Below are 14,569 nucleotides of genomic sequence, written 5' to 3' on the forward strand. Positions count from 1 at the left end.
ATTAATGCTTTTAAATAGTAAAATGAACAAATGAGGAATAATTTGTAAGGTAACCAATTATTTACGATCAAACCCTAAAAGTAAAATAGAATTGTGTGTTTATTTAAACTACCTAATTACTTCTTTTTATTCTTTCTGGTAAAATCTCGAGATATTCTCAAAGTATAAAATTTTAATTAATTGTGAGATAAACATAATAGTTTACAATTTTAACGACATATAAACACTAAGAGAAAATATTTATATTCATTATTAGTTATGTAAATGAAATGTGGGATTAAATTTGAGAAGATAAAAATGAAAAGAAAAATGCATTTAATAACATAATAACTGGTTTTGACAATTAATGACTTTTACTTGGCTGAACCATTCTTCACATTCTAGATGTTTTTAATGGTAGGTTTTGAATTTCGTGAATTTTGAGAAAATTGGCAAAAGGGTAAGAAATTCTCCTATTTATCACAATTTTTGACCAGTTTTAGACGTGAAAAATAATCAACGTCCATTATACGCTGTTTGGTTTAGATTTTACGTTGCTAGAAGAAACACCGTTTCAAATACCCATGACATGGAAGAAATTTAAAACAATAAATCTTAGGTCTACTTTAACAAATTATGGTATTTTTCTTTGAATTTGAATTTTTTGTTAGATTTTTTTTGTGTTTTTTTTTTAATTTGAATTTTTTATTAAATTTTTTGTATATTTCTTTAAATTTGGATTCTTAGTTAGATTTTTTTTATCGTTCAGATACTATATCTTAATTTTATATTTTAAAATATATTAAAAAGATATTTAAAATAAAAATATCATGTTTACACGTAATAAAGTGGTTATATATTCAAATAAAAATAAAAAATATGTTTGAAACTCAATAAAAGAATTTTCTTTTTTAATAAAAGTACCACAAATTATAAAATACTTAAAATTTAATTAAACTTGTGGTTAGTTTGTTTGAGGAGTTGTTGCATCATAGGTTGCATGTCCTTGGTAGTCGGCAACTTCTTAAAAGGACAATAATAAAAGTTAGGTTAAATTGAATGCATGTATATAGCGACACTTCCACTTTCGAAAAACATGGGCAACTATGATAAAATTCCAACCACTATATATAAATATCTGTGTACAAATCTTTCAACACTATAATCTAAACATAATTTGAAATATTTTTCTAATTAAAAAATAAAATTAATCATTTCTAGGAAGAATTATTGGGTCATTCTTTGATGTGATTTAAGAATATTGATTTTATATAAATAATTCAAAATATATAAATATTATTGTTTTTTTCATTCAAAATTATTGTGATAAAGTTGAAAGAGAGATCGTAAAGAGACTGTGAATTCAATCTGCACTAATGTTTAAAATATATAAAATTGATTTGATAAATTTAGAAATAAAGATGAGAGAGTTTGTGAGTTTAATTTATCCATATATATATATATATATATATATATATATTAACTACTGACTTTTTGATATTTTGGATAAAAAAAAACGAAAACTATTGACTTCTAAGTTCTTTTAATTATGTTATTCTATAAAAATCTAAACTTGTTTTTAAAATGGTCAATATTTTTAACTGCTACACCTTTTGTTTTTGGTTTTTTTCTTACTTTCTAGCCAACTTTTCCAACTGCTTTTTGTTTTACATTTGTGTTTTTCACACACAATGGCATGGAAAGTTCATCTTCCAACTGCACCATCATATCAATGACCAACTTCACTCCTCACCATTCTTACAAAAAGTTAAATATATTTTGGTCCCTACGTTTAAATAAATTTAGAATTAGTCTTTTTTTTAAATTTTTGATCAATATAGTCTTTTATTTTTAAAAATATGTAAATTTAGTCAAATTTAATCCTTTTAACCAAATTGTGTTAAATTTATATGACATTTAAAGTACCTTTTATGATAGTATTTGAATTGTTTACATCTTTTAACACATTTTCGCTTTAATGTTAACTCAAATATTATCATAAAACGTGTTTAAAATGTCAAATAAACTTAACAAAATTAGGTAAGAAGAACTAAATCTACACATTTTTAAAGATAAATGACTAAATTGGTATAAAATTTCAAAAAAGAATTAATTTCAAAATTCACTTAAACTTGAAAGACAAAAACATATTTAAAAAAAAAAAGAAGAATGCATTAAAAATGTTTGAGGTAGGAATACAAATTTTTTTCTTAAAATTGAATTTTCTTTTCTATTACTAAATCAATCATATAAACCCAAATGATATGTAGATTGAAAGTAAGTTTGAATTTACATTAAAAGAAATTTAAATAATTGGATTGAGATACAAATTTACATATTTAAATTTGAATATTTGGAAGTTGATTTAATACCGCTTTTAAAAAAATAGTTGGAAAGCTAAAATATCTTAATATAAGATAACAAATATTAGCGGATACCAAATTTTATTTAACCTAATAATGTGTGATATGATATAATCACTTTTTTCAAAAATATTATGATATTTAGCTTGAAACATCTCTATAAAATGCGTCTTTTATGCATACTTCTCTTAATTCAATTTTACAATTATTAGTAATACAATGACAAAAGAAAATAAAAAAAATTATACATGTATATCAATAGTGTAATTTTTATTTCACATAATATTATGTGTTGCATTTTTTTATTTAATGTGGAAATATGAATTTTTTTTTTTTCATTTGTTCGTTTTTTCAACTCTTAATAAAGCTTACTACATTTTCTTTGCTAAAAACGAAAACCTGTTCAAAAGTTTTTGAATAGACCTAACTGAATTATCTTGTTTAGGAAATATCAATATATATATATATATATATATATATATATATATATATATATATATATATATATATATATAATGTTTACATTGATTTATATTTTTGTACTAAAATATAGCAATTGATATATCTTAAATTCTCAAATTTCAACATTAAACGTTTGAGTAATGCACTGTTTGCTTTGCTTTAGAAATTATGTGACTCAGATCCAATACATGTACCAAACATTGTACCTAAATCTATACAAAACATATACTAAATTTAAAAATGAACTAGTTTCTTTTTAAACTGTCAATTAATAGTATATTCTATAAAATATCAAATATTTCAACAAATTTCATTCTAAAGTATTTTTTGGAAACATGTATTAATTTTAATTTATTTTGAATTCAGAACTAATTTTTAAATTGTTGGTAAACCAATTTATAAACATTCAAACTATTTTGCTTTAAAAAGTATAGAGTTAGTTTTAAGATGTAATCCAATTTTCCACATTTTCGATCTATAAAATTTAAATTATATTTTTACAAGAAGAAAATACGAATTTAAATTTAATTTTAACCCACTTATTTAGCTTGAGTTGAAATTTTGAATTGGATTTTTAAAAATACAATCTATCCACTCATAAACGTGCAATCAAATTTAGAAGATGAAACAAAAATTGTGTCCAGTTCTAAAAGTACGTACCAAATATATATATAAAAAAAAAACTAATTTATCTTTAAAAATTACAAATTTATTAAAAACTAAATTAGAGTGTGACAGTATTTTATACCCTAAAGACATCCTCTTTCATGAAGTTGCTTTACTTTGCAATCTTTTCAAGTTCAAATATATATAATTTACAACTTGCAATGAGAATATCACAACACTTGCAATGAATCTCTTTCATCTTGAGCCTGTTCTAATAGTTTATCATTTGGAACTGTCATCAGTTTCAACTTTTCAACTCAAACTTGTAGCTTTCAAACCAGTAACAACTATTCAGCCTCGTATTCTTCTATTTCAAAGAGTTCCTCCACCTCTTAAGAAAATTAAACCGTAAACAGAAAAAATTGACACAAACCTTCAGGCGTCACTTGAAAGAAAAATTGAATACTTTACTGAAAGCTCCATAGCACCTATGAAAAATGGCAATCCAATAACGAAAATCAACACACAAGTCTATACCCTCATATTGATATAGGCTCAGAATACCAAAAACTTAATCAGAAATTAAGATAAAAAGTATCAAAATTTTCTAAGCCTACAAACGTACAAAAGTATGCAGGGTAGAATACAAATTAAAATTGAAATTTATCTTGAGCAGCCAAATACCGTAATGAAAAAACTAAAATTTGTAACAGAGAAACGCGAATTTGGTCCATGCAATCATAATCATACCCTTTTGATGAAAATATAGGAAACTTCTTGTTTGCAGGTGTCATCTGATGCAAGCCTCACATGTTGTAGCATAATCTGCTACTGAAATTTCCGCAGTGAATTGTCTGAAAAAGAAAATTTCTTTTGTTCCTTCCAGGTCTTGAAAACTAAAAACCCATCACAATTTCCACTTGTCCAGAATGAGTCTTGAAAATTAAGAGATGAGCAAAAACATGCAAGGTTTTTCACGGGAAACGAAGATTTATGTATCCGAACAGAAACAGAGTTTATAAAAAAAACTTACAACGATTTATGTATCCGAACAGAAACAGAGTTTATAAAAAAAACTTACAACGATAACAAGAAAACGTGGAAGCTCAGTGTCGTGCTATCGTTGCCTCGGAGCTAAGGGGATTTGATTCAGTCTAAAATAATCTACAGAGATGTAGAACGGGATCAAAAGAAAAATGAAGTGTTTCGATTGGTACAAAATCTGAATTGGAAAAATAGATATCCAATCTAAAAAAATTATGAAATATAGAATCCCTATTATTTTAGTTTTTTAGTCTCAATGTCCTAAGAACTATGTACCGTGAGGACTCTCTTCAACGATGTCTTGATTAAACTAATGGAAATGTGACTGATACCAGAAGTCGACTAAAATGCAAGTTTTAAATGGGGTCGCAAGCCACTGTCAACTGGTTGCATGAGCAAACTTATATCCCCAACTCCACAACATGTTTTGGTATTCAAGTCCCACTACTCTCTAGAAAGGGGTAGACATTAGGTGTTTTTAGATATTCAAAATCATAAAGAAACTTATCAAAAGAACGTAAAATCTACATAAATCTCATAATTTTTAATGAGTCTGAGATGATATACATTACTAAAGAAGCGAGTGAACCTAACATTTATCAATGCCAACTCCAGAAGTATAATTGCTCAGAAATCTAATTCCACAAAAATCTAAACCTGATTACTTTCCAAGGTAGAGAGGACCAGCCAGTGTATCTCCACACACGCATCAGTCGCCAAACCCTTCAACTGTTAAAAATTGACATCCTATCAGCCAAGTAGTCTCTGGATTTCATCAAAATTCAAAGGAAATAAGATGTGCAAAGCTGTCACAAAAAGAAATAATATTTAACAGAACAGACCAAACAAATAATTATAAATCAAAACATACAAAATTTTTCTCAAGATGAATATCTCAATATCTTATCCAGTCAGATTTTCAACTGATGCAATATGAATAACTAAATGGATTTCATCAGTTTTCTTGGAGACTTAAACCCAATTGAATGTATTAAACTCATAAGCTACTTTTCTCTATTTATATTGTTCTAAAATAACGCGAGTAAATTTTAATGTCACGTGTGTTGGCGGATCCAGGTGGATTCGAACCACCAACCTCCCCCATATGCAACAGCAATTGGGCGCTCGTTCCAATTCGAGCTAGTGGATCCATTGTATCGTTCACAAGGTTGCATACCAAGTTTATAAGCCAAAAAATTGTACAATACTTCATGAAATTAAGTATTTAGTTGTCAAAAGACAAATAAAGAAAAAAGATTTTCGAAATGAATAAAAACAAGCAATTAGGAGAAATTAAGGAGCAGGATGAGAAGTTAAAATCAGTAGTTAAACTACTCAAAATAAGTAACAAACTACTTCCATAAAACGGTTGTTCTAAAAGTAATTATACACTTGTCGAGCACACAAACATTAAAACCCCAAATTATGAGGACCAATGAACACACCTATGAACAATTTCAATATTGTTCAAAATTAAAAATACAGTAAATTACTAAAATACCGTATTTAAAATGCAGCAATTATGTATGTATAGAAGACTACGAAACATTAAAGAGTATGCTATAAGAATATTCAATTTCAGATTATAGAAAATACAAACAACATTGTGCATATGGTCCTCCCTGAGTATTAATTAGTATTTATCGAAACTATATTCGATCCAATAACTTACAAACCAGGATGATCATCCTGATAATCCATCACAACATTAGGGACGAATGTATTTGAGGTACCCTTCGTTAAGAGGGCTCTGTCTCAAGTGTCCTTTGTGACCGGTCAACCGTTAGGCTATTATGGCTATTGGCCTTTGTTCGCGTTCACCCATCATGTTTTGGTGTGGTGGGCTGCGGAACAGGTTAGACCTGGGATCCTGTTCGACAGGTTCCCACAAAATTTGATTCCCAAAATATAACGACGAAACCGAATTCTGATAACCAATATGTTGTGAAACAAGGGTAGTAAAAAACCAAAACTAATAACAATAAGTAGCGGGATAATGATAGATGAAATCACTAATTAGCCTGCAACGGCCAAAATGCACCAAAATATCTCTGCATGAAAACATCTACAAAAATAGCTGGAAAAAACTGTTTTAGCATGTTCATAGTTTTAAAGAATGGAGTAGAGAACAAACCAGAGACAAATATTTTTCCCAAGACTACAGAACAACGACGAATTTTTCAATAACAATGACCAAGGCTATGAGAAGTTGAGAACAACCACCAACTTCAGATTTCGTCAACAACATACAGATCCCCTAAGATGTCGTCAAATATAAAAGACGTGACCGATAACGTCGACGTTACGTGACCGGACATAAAACAATCGTTTGATTATAATGCACTGTGGCTTGTTGTTGATCCAGCATCATTTGATGAAGCACCAAAGTCAAATCTCTTGATAAAATAGCCTCGACGTGGATCGAAATTTTCAATTGAATGAGGATTATTATCTAACCTGCAAATAGAGCACAAATCATGTTAGAACAAATGCAAATTCAATCACCAATAAGAGCATCAATTGTTAATCATAAGCCATGTGGAGATACTAATCAAATACTTAATTGTTTAATTGTGCCCAACAAATTCTACCTGAAGTTCCAAGAAAATTACAAATATGCAAGAGAATGTCATAATTTGATGTTTAATTTAAACAACTGTGTGCTAAGGAAGAACAGAAAATTCCAAACAAAAATCGACACATGACCTAAAACTAACCATTTATACAATGCAATCCAATAAACAAAACCAAATTGTAAGTATGCATGCAAGTTACTTCGAAATTCCAACAAGAGAATTCAGGAAGGACAAAACTATATCCATACCCATAACATGTAATGGTCCGAGATCAACACACATTTCTTCCATGTCTGAAGGTCCTTCTCCGCTTCGCAAAAACAGACTAGCACGTACTTTCATCCTCCGCATGATCTCAAACTTCTTTTCAAATACTATCTAGACTCCAAAGGAACATGTAAGGCCAGTGGCACAGTCCTCGACAATGGCCAATATCGATGCTGATCCAAACCAGAATACTGCAGACATAAGGAACCTTAAAGCTATACTAGGTACAGCTATTTACAGCAATCTGTAATCACTGCCTCGGGTACCATGGCAGACTTTTGACACATAAAAGTACATCAAAATCCCAATGATCCTTTAAAGAACTAAGTACAAATGTTTATCAATAATAGCTCCATTATACTATTGCAGTAAGCCATCACCCTAACCAAAGAGACTATCATAATACATGCAGGATTCTACTATATTGACTGTTATTTATAAAGAGATAAGTTAAAAAAATTTGTGTGTGTGTGTGCTAAAAACAATGAAACAATTGATTAAGCACCGCATCTGATATGAATGAAGTAGTTGATGTGCATGTGCACTCAACAAAAAATATAAACATTCGCAAATTATTATACCGTAAATCCAAAGGCACTTTGATTCAATTGCTGAACTAGTTGTTGATATGCATGAGCGCTCAACAAAGAATAATAGAAACATTTGCAGATCATTTTAATGTAAATCCAAAGCCACCTTGATTCAATTGTTGAATAATATATAAATTTGGAACAAATATTAAAAATCATGCTATGCCTCAGTTTAATAAATTACCTTTAATAAATCAAGTTAACGTTTATAAAACCACAGAACTGAAAGGTGCAAGTTATATTGTCCAAATCTCCTTCTATAAAGTTTAGCAATTTCTTATTAGTCATTAATTTATTACAAACCCCCTTCAAATCAATTCCATTGATGTAAATTACAAATCACAATATGGCAGAGTATATATGTTTAAACAAATAATTTATTTGCGAAATTGTAGAACATACTGTCAAGAAATAGTTGAAATATGCATAAATTGTAGCCATGCCTTAAATTTTAATTACGATTAAATGAAACAACCCTATTAATTGGATATTGTAAAATTGAAGGGTAAATTCATAAACAACGAAATTAAACTAAATTAAAGTGTTATGTACCTTTGCCGAGTAGCCAATCGTTTTGTCGTTTTGTTGAGCCGTTACGCGGTAAGCGAACCAGAATATATAAAAATTCAGAGGGCGGAGAAGAGAGATTAAGGGAGAAAGGGAAAGGGGAAAACACGACACCACGGGGAGAGGGAAAAGAATCGGGGAAAAAACTAAAATAAAACCCCCGATACCTTCCCTTCCCCAGACAAAAAAATTATAACCATTTTATTAAAGCTTTTCGGACCTGCCATACAAGCGCACCTGACATGGCAAAGGTCCATTAACAAGAGCTAACATCAGAACAATGACTTACACACACCCCTCGCAAACATACCTCCAAGTATATCAACCAGATCCGAAAACCACATGAAATACCTAAACGATCTTACCAATACAACCTGTTCCGGTATTAGTCCCATCAAGAATCAGCCCAATCAAAATACCTTAAGCCAGAGCAATCAATTCTTTTACAAAAAATCTCAAACTCCGAATCCACTCGATCCTTTATTGATATACCTCTTAGTGGTTGTAGAAGATCCATGTAATCGCGAATCGGATGGAAAATCCCGAGATCTCGTAGGTTGGTTCCGCGCACGATACCTGACCAGCCACGAATTCGACATAATACCGATTCAGGAGGAGCGGATTGATTGTCGATTATCCGGAAGGCACACAACCAACGTTGCACGATGAATCTCGCGATAATTAGTCAGTTGAGTCTTTTGAAAAGTGACCATCAACATCCACCACAGAATAGCCACGATCAACACCGGCATCTCCGAAACCTAACAACACAAAACCATAACCGATTAAAAATTACATAAAATTCGCACAAGTACTCCTAATCTACCGTACCTAATTAAATTAAGGGTCGAATTAAGCGATTACTTGCCTGTGTAAAACTAATCTCCTTCGCCTCCGTCGAAATTGAAGCGACAGAACCTGCACTTAACGAACCCTAAAAAGCAGAACAAGGTTTGATCGGCCATACCAGAACGAAGAATTTGACTTTAGGCGATGAAAACGAGGGTTTGATGAGTCACGCAGAAGAAGCCGAGGGCACTCACGTGGGCAGTGGAATGGGATAACGAAGCGTTGGGATCGTTTTATATAGAAGAATCTGAAGAAGATCAACGGCTGTGATTTATTTGAAACTGATTAATCCAATGGTGCAGATTAGATGAGTTCGTTGCGTTAAAAGAAATGCCGAATCGGCGGGTTCTTGGTTCGGTTGGGTAAGGTATTTGCGGTCACAAAGAAAAGAAGGTTCTCGATGACGTAGATATTCTTGACACGTTTTTTATATGTCGGTTTTGGATATTTGTAATTGGGTCGCGGATACATTGTTTATGGGCCGATTCTGTTTGTTGGGCCTTGGACGGGGTCTTTACAAAATCGGTTGTAGAACATTTTTTTTACTTTCATATAGAATAATATTCTAAGTAAATAATAATAAATATGTTTAAATTCCTTTTTAAACAATATAATTTTAGAAATGTGTAATTTTGATGCTATTAAATGTAATTTTAAAAAGTGTCAAAAGACTCCCAACTCAATAAAAAAATTATGAGATTATTGTATTTTTCATGTAACATATTTATAATTTTTTCAGATACGAAGATATCATGTATACATTAACATATAACTATTAACCATGAACTTTGTTGTTATCATTGTACTTACCGGAATTGATAATGTAGATCTTTGTATAGACAAGATAAATATCTAGCGTAGACGTAGATCGAAAATATCCACTTGCAAAAGACTCTTTGACGTTAAGTAGATAGAAAAGATCCACCTGCAAAATATTACACTCACCCAGGTCAACAAGAGAATTTAAATCTTTTAGAATAAAAGAAAATGAGCACAAGAGGATGAGTATTCCTTGGAAATACTAGATATATTTATAGGACATTTTGAATCTTAGATCCATGTGATAAATGTGGTAAGACATGTAATGTAATATTAACTAATATCAATAAAATAACAACTTACCTTGATTAAATAATAACAATAATAATAATAATGTGACACTTTATTCTATATACCAAATATTTGATATAAAAAAATATTAAGAAATAATCAAACTATCAAAATTTGTTATAATTATCATTCATATGTGAATATCGATACATATATGTTAGAATATTTTATAATCTTTTTGAAGATAAAATTAATTGGACCACATTATTTAACATTGTCTATTGATCCAGGTAAATATAATCATATATCATAAAATATCATATATTTTTGTAAATACTAGTTTTCACTTATTTTCAAAATAATTAATATATTATATAGATCTCATAGATTCTTAATTTAATTTGGTGCAACTATTTACACTTAAGTTGTTTAATTTTATTAAGTACACTGTATTCCCGAATTTATTTCCTTGGATAAATTTAATTATTAGTCCTCGTACAATATGATGTCTACTTACTTTATTCTTTTTTATATATTTTTTAAAATAATTTTCTTTTAACTTTAAAGTCAGACATCCTTTAAGTTAATCTGTTTTTTTTTTTAACACGAGATTAAAAATTTTATTAACTTCTGTTACAAGTTTGATTTATCGTGTTATCTATCATTTACATTTTCTTAATAATTGACAAACATATTGTAACGAAAATTTTCAAAATATCATCATCTTCGGCGAGTAAATATTTATCTTTATTATTTGTTTTAGTTTCAATGCAAGTGATGTAATATCTATTTAAAAAAATGTTAAATTACTCTTTTGGTCATTCTATTTGTCATGAAATTTCAGTTTGGTTACTCTTTTGGTCTTAATTTGGTCAGCATTTTCTTAAAAATGACTCAATTTGGTCTTTACCGTTAACTTTGACTAGACGGTGTTAATTCAACGTCACGTGTCAATTTTTGGTTTTTTTAAATTTTATTTTTTTATTTTTTTATTTTTTTGACACGTGTCACTTCACATTTGTGTCATGTGTCAAAGTGACTCAATTTGGTCCTTATATTTGTTTTTAGTTTCAATTTAGTCTTAATTTTTGTAAAAATGAAGCAATATTGCCCTCCTTAGATTAAGACTCAATTTAATCTTTGTATACAATTTATGGTAATATTCTTAATAAAATTGACATTTTTATTAAATATTTGTAGAAATATTTTTAAATAAGTTTTTTTTTAGTTTTATTATTAAACAAAGTTAAACCCCAAACTTAATTTCAAAAGTTAACAATTTTGTCATCATATGTAAAGGCATCAGGTGCATCATATTATAGAAACTTAGTAAAAATTAAAAATCAAATAACTTGTCACACATAAATTTAAGAACTAAATTTCAAGTTCAAAACAAAATCAAAGTCTAATGTTTTGTGTAGAATTTAAAGTTAATTTAAAATATTTATAGAAATATTTAATAAAAACATTAATTTTAGTAAGAATATCACTATAAAATTTATAAAAAAGTAAATTTAGTATCAATTTAAGGAAAAACAATATTGTTTCATTTTTACAAAGATTGAAACTAAATTGAAACTAAAAACAAATATAGGGACCAAATTGAGTCACTTTGACACGTGACACAAATGTGAAGTGACACGTGTCAAAAATAAAAAATATTAAAAAAAAACCCAGAAATTGACACGTGACGTTGACTTTAACACCGTTTGGTCAAAGTTAACAATGAAACCAAGTTGAGTCATTTTTAAGAAAATGAAGACCAAATTGAGACAGCGAAAAATTTGAGGACCAAAGTGAAATTTCATGACAAAAAGAGGGACCAAAAGACTAATTTAACAAAAAAAAATTGTGAAATATTTGATCCATTACTTATTTAGAATTTATTTATATGATTCTTTCTTATTTCATTTTCCAGATTGATCAGATTTATACGTAACTTTATTATTTACTATGAAAAAAAAAGTGAAAAGTAAGAAGAAATAAAAAAAGAAACATTATATATTTGTAAGGCAATTGATGTAATAATTTTTAAATTAAAGACTCAATTCTATACTTTTTATTTGTGGTAAGGATTATTTTAGTTTTTTTTTTATTTATTTTAGAAACTATTTCAGATACAAAACATTTTTAGTTTATAAAATAACATATAATTTATTGTTCAAATATGTTGGATAGATTAAAACAAAGTTCCAAATAACCTTACAAAGATTCCTCGTGGTAAGATTATATTGTAACTTAAGTTAGGATGAATCAACCTTTTTGTCATTTAATTATTGATATTACTTTCCTTGTTCAGGAAGGTCAAGAATCAAGAATTTCTCTTATAGTATGTATCTAAGTCTTAAATAAATTACCTAATTTCTTGGCATAAGGTATGCTCAATACCTACATTATGAGTCAAATTTGTGGGGCCAACATGCAATTTTATGCCTAGTAACTTACACTATTTGTTTTGAATCAGTTAGTTCAGCTGTTGAATTCCTAAATTAACGGAAAACAGAAACATCTAAATATGATTGCACAAATGAAAAGAGAGTAATGTGAAATATATTGTTTCATTAAATCAATCTGAGGGAAGTTCAACTACTCATGATAAGTGTTATGTTGCAATGAAATCCATCAACAACTAATTGTACAATGTTTACAATATGAACAACATCTCTTTAGCCTCACAAATTTCCGATACTATGTCCATACTCAATATTCTCTCCTAAAACTGCTCATTCGCTCAATGCTTAAGCCTAGACACGAGCTTTATATATATAGAGAAACACGTTAGCACTTAGCACTAGTTTCGGGTGCTCAACTCTGAGGTTTCCTTCCTTATTTTTTATTTTATTTTTTTGTGAATAAACTTCTCATCTTGACACTCTAGTTTTTCAGATTTAGTTTGATTAAGTTTTCCCTCTCTTGAGAGTTTTCTCTAAAGTTTAACGGCTCTTCTAGTGATCGCATTTCAAATATTCACAATCCATTTCATCAATTCTTATATTCATATACAAGTGCTTATTTTTTACCATAAATTCACAAATAATTAATTATAATTACCATTTTTTTTGTATTTACAAACTAAAAGCATTTGATTTACTAAAAACTACAAAAAATTTATGCATTTTAAGTAGCAAATTCATATGTCAAAATAATATAAACACTTATCAATTTACATTTACATATTTATATTTACATTTATATTATTATTATTATTACAATGAGTGCTTATATTAACACTCATTGAATTATTATTCTTTATATTTAACATTATTATTCTAGCATTTCTCAATATCTAAAAAATTTTAAACATTTAAAGTTAATCAATTGCACTTTTTTCTATTTTATAACAGTGCATATGTCAATTTACTTGTATAAGTACTTGATTTTTAGATAAGCACAGCTGAAATTAATTTTCAAAAATCTATAACTACATATAAAATGGGTTCTCTTTTTTGTGTCAACATCTCATAATTTCAACTTTACCCTTTACAATTTAATTATTTATTAAATTTTTAAAAATTAATAGTTACTTTTACAAAATCACAGCAAACATTAATGATTTTTTTAAAATTGGGTGTCAGACTAAACAAAATCACAACGAAAATTCAAGTATAAAAAATATACATAACAAACTAAAATAATTGTTTTTAATAGAGCATAGAAAGAGTCAATCAAATACATTGAAAATGAAGTTGGTGAATAAAGATAAACTTATAAATATTTTATTGGTAATCCTAATTCACGTTATACAAAATTGATTGTACTATGTCTAATATTTTTTTCACCCGTAGAAGAGTACAAGAATCCCTTTTGTATATATACATATACATATATATATATATATATATATATATATATATTATTAATTATTATTTCTAACACATTAATAAACCTAATACCTATACTAAGTTGATAATTTTCCATTAAACCATGCAACTAGCACTCATTTATAACTTCTATTTCAATGTCTTTTAAACTATAGTTTATAACAAGTCCTTTTTTAACGTCCCATTTAATTAATAAGCGTAATTAAAAGAAACGCTACACACAAGTAGTATAACAGTGCAGTCCTGAGATCCTTAACACAACCCCTACAAAGCTAGGCACACCACGATGCCAACTGAAAACCAGATGAAAAGTCTAACACATGGAGGTAAAATAATAAAGCATAAAGCAATACATGAGTCATAGCCCTAAAGAAAGCCCATTAAGAAATTAAAGT

At 28.5% G+C, this 14,569-nt stretch overlaps 1 long non-coding RNA gene across 1 annotated transcript; it reads right to left on the minus strand.

The window, feature by feature from the left end:
- Positions 1 to 3,537: 3,537 nt before the first annotated feature.
- Positions 3,538 to 9,214, minus strand: LOC114194771. Its single transcript, XR_003606440.1, has 3 exons — positions 7,279 to 9,214; positions 4,161 to 6,911; positions 3,538 to 3,898 (listed from the first exon to the last, which is right to left on the minus strand). It is a non-coding gene; the product is annotated as an uncharacterized LOC114194771 (long non-coding RNA).
- Between the last annotated feature and the right edge of the window lie 5,355 nt (positions 9,215 to 14,569).

Source organism: Vigna unguiculata, chromosome 8 (assembly GCF_004118075.2).
Source record: "Vigna unguiculata cultivar IT97K-499-35 chromosome 8, ASM411807v1, whole genome shotgun sequence".
NCBI classification, from domain to species: Eukaryota; Viridiplantae; Streptophyta; class Magnoliopsida; order Fabales; family Fabaceae; genus Vigna; species Vigna unguiculata.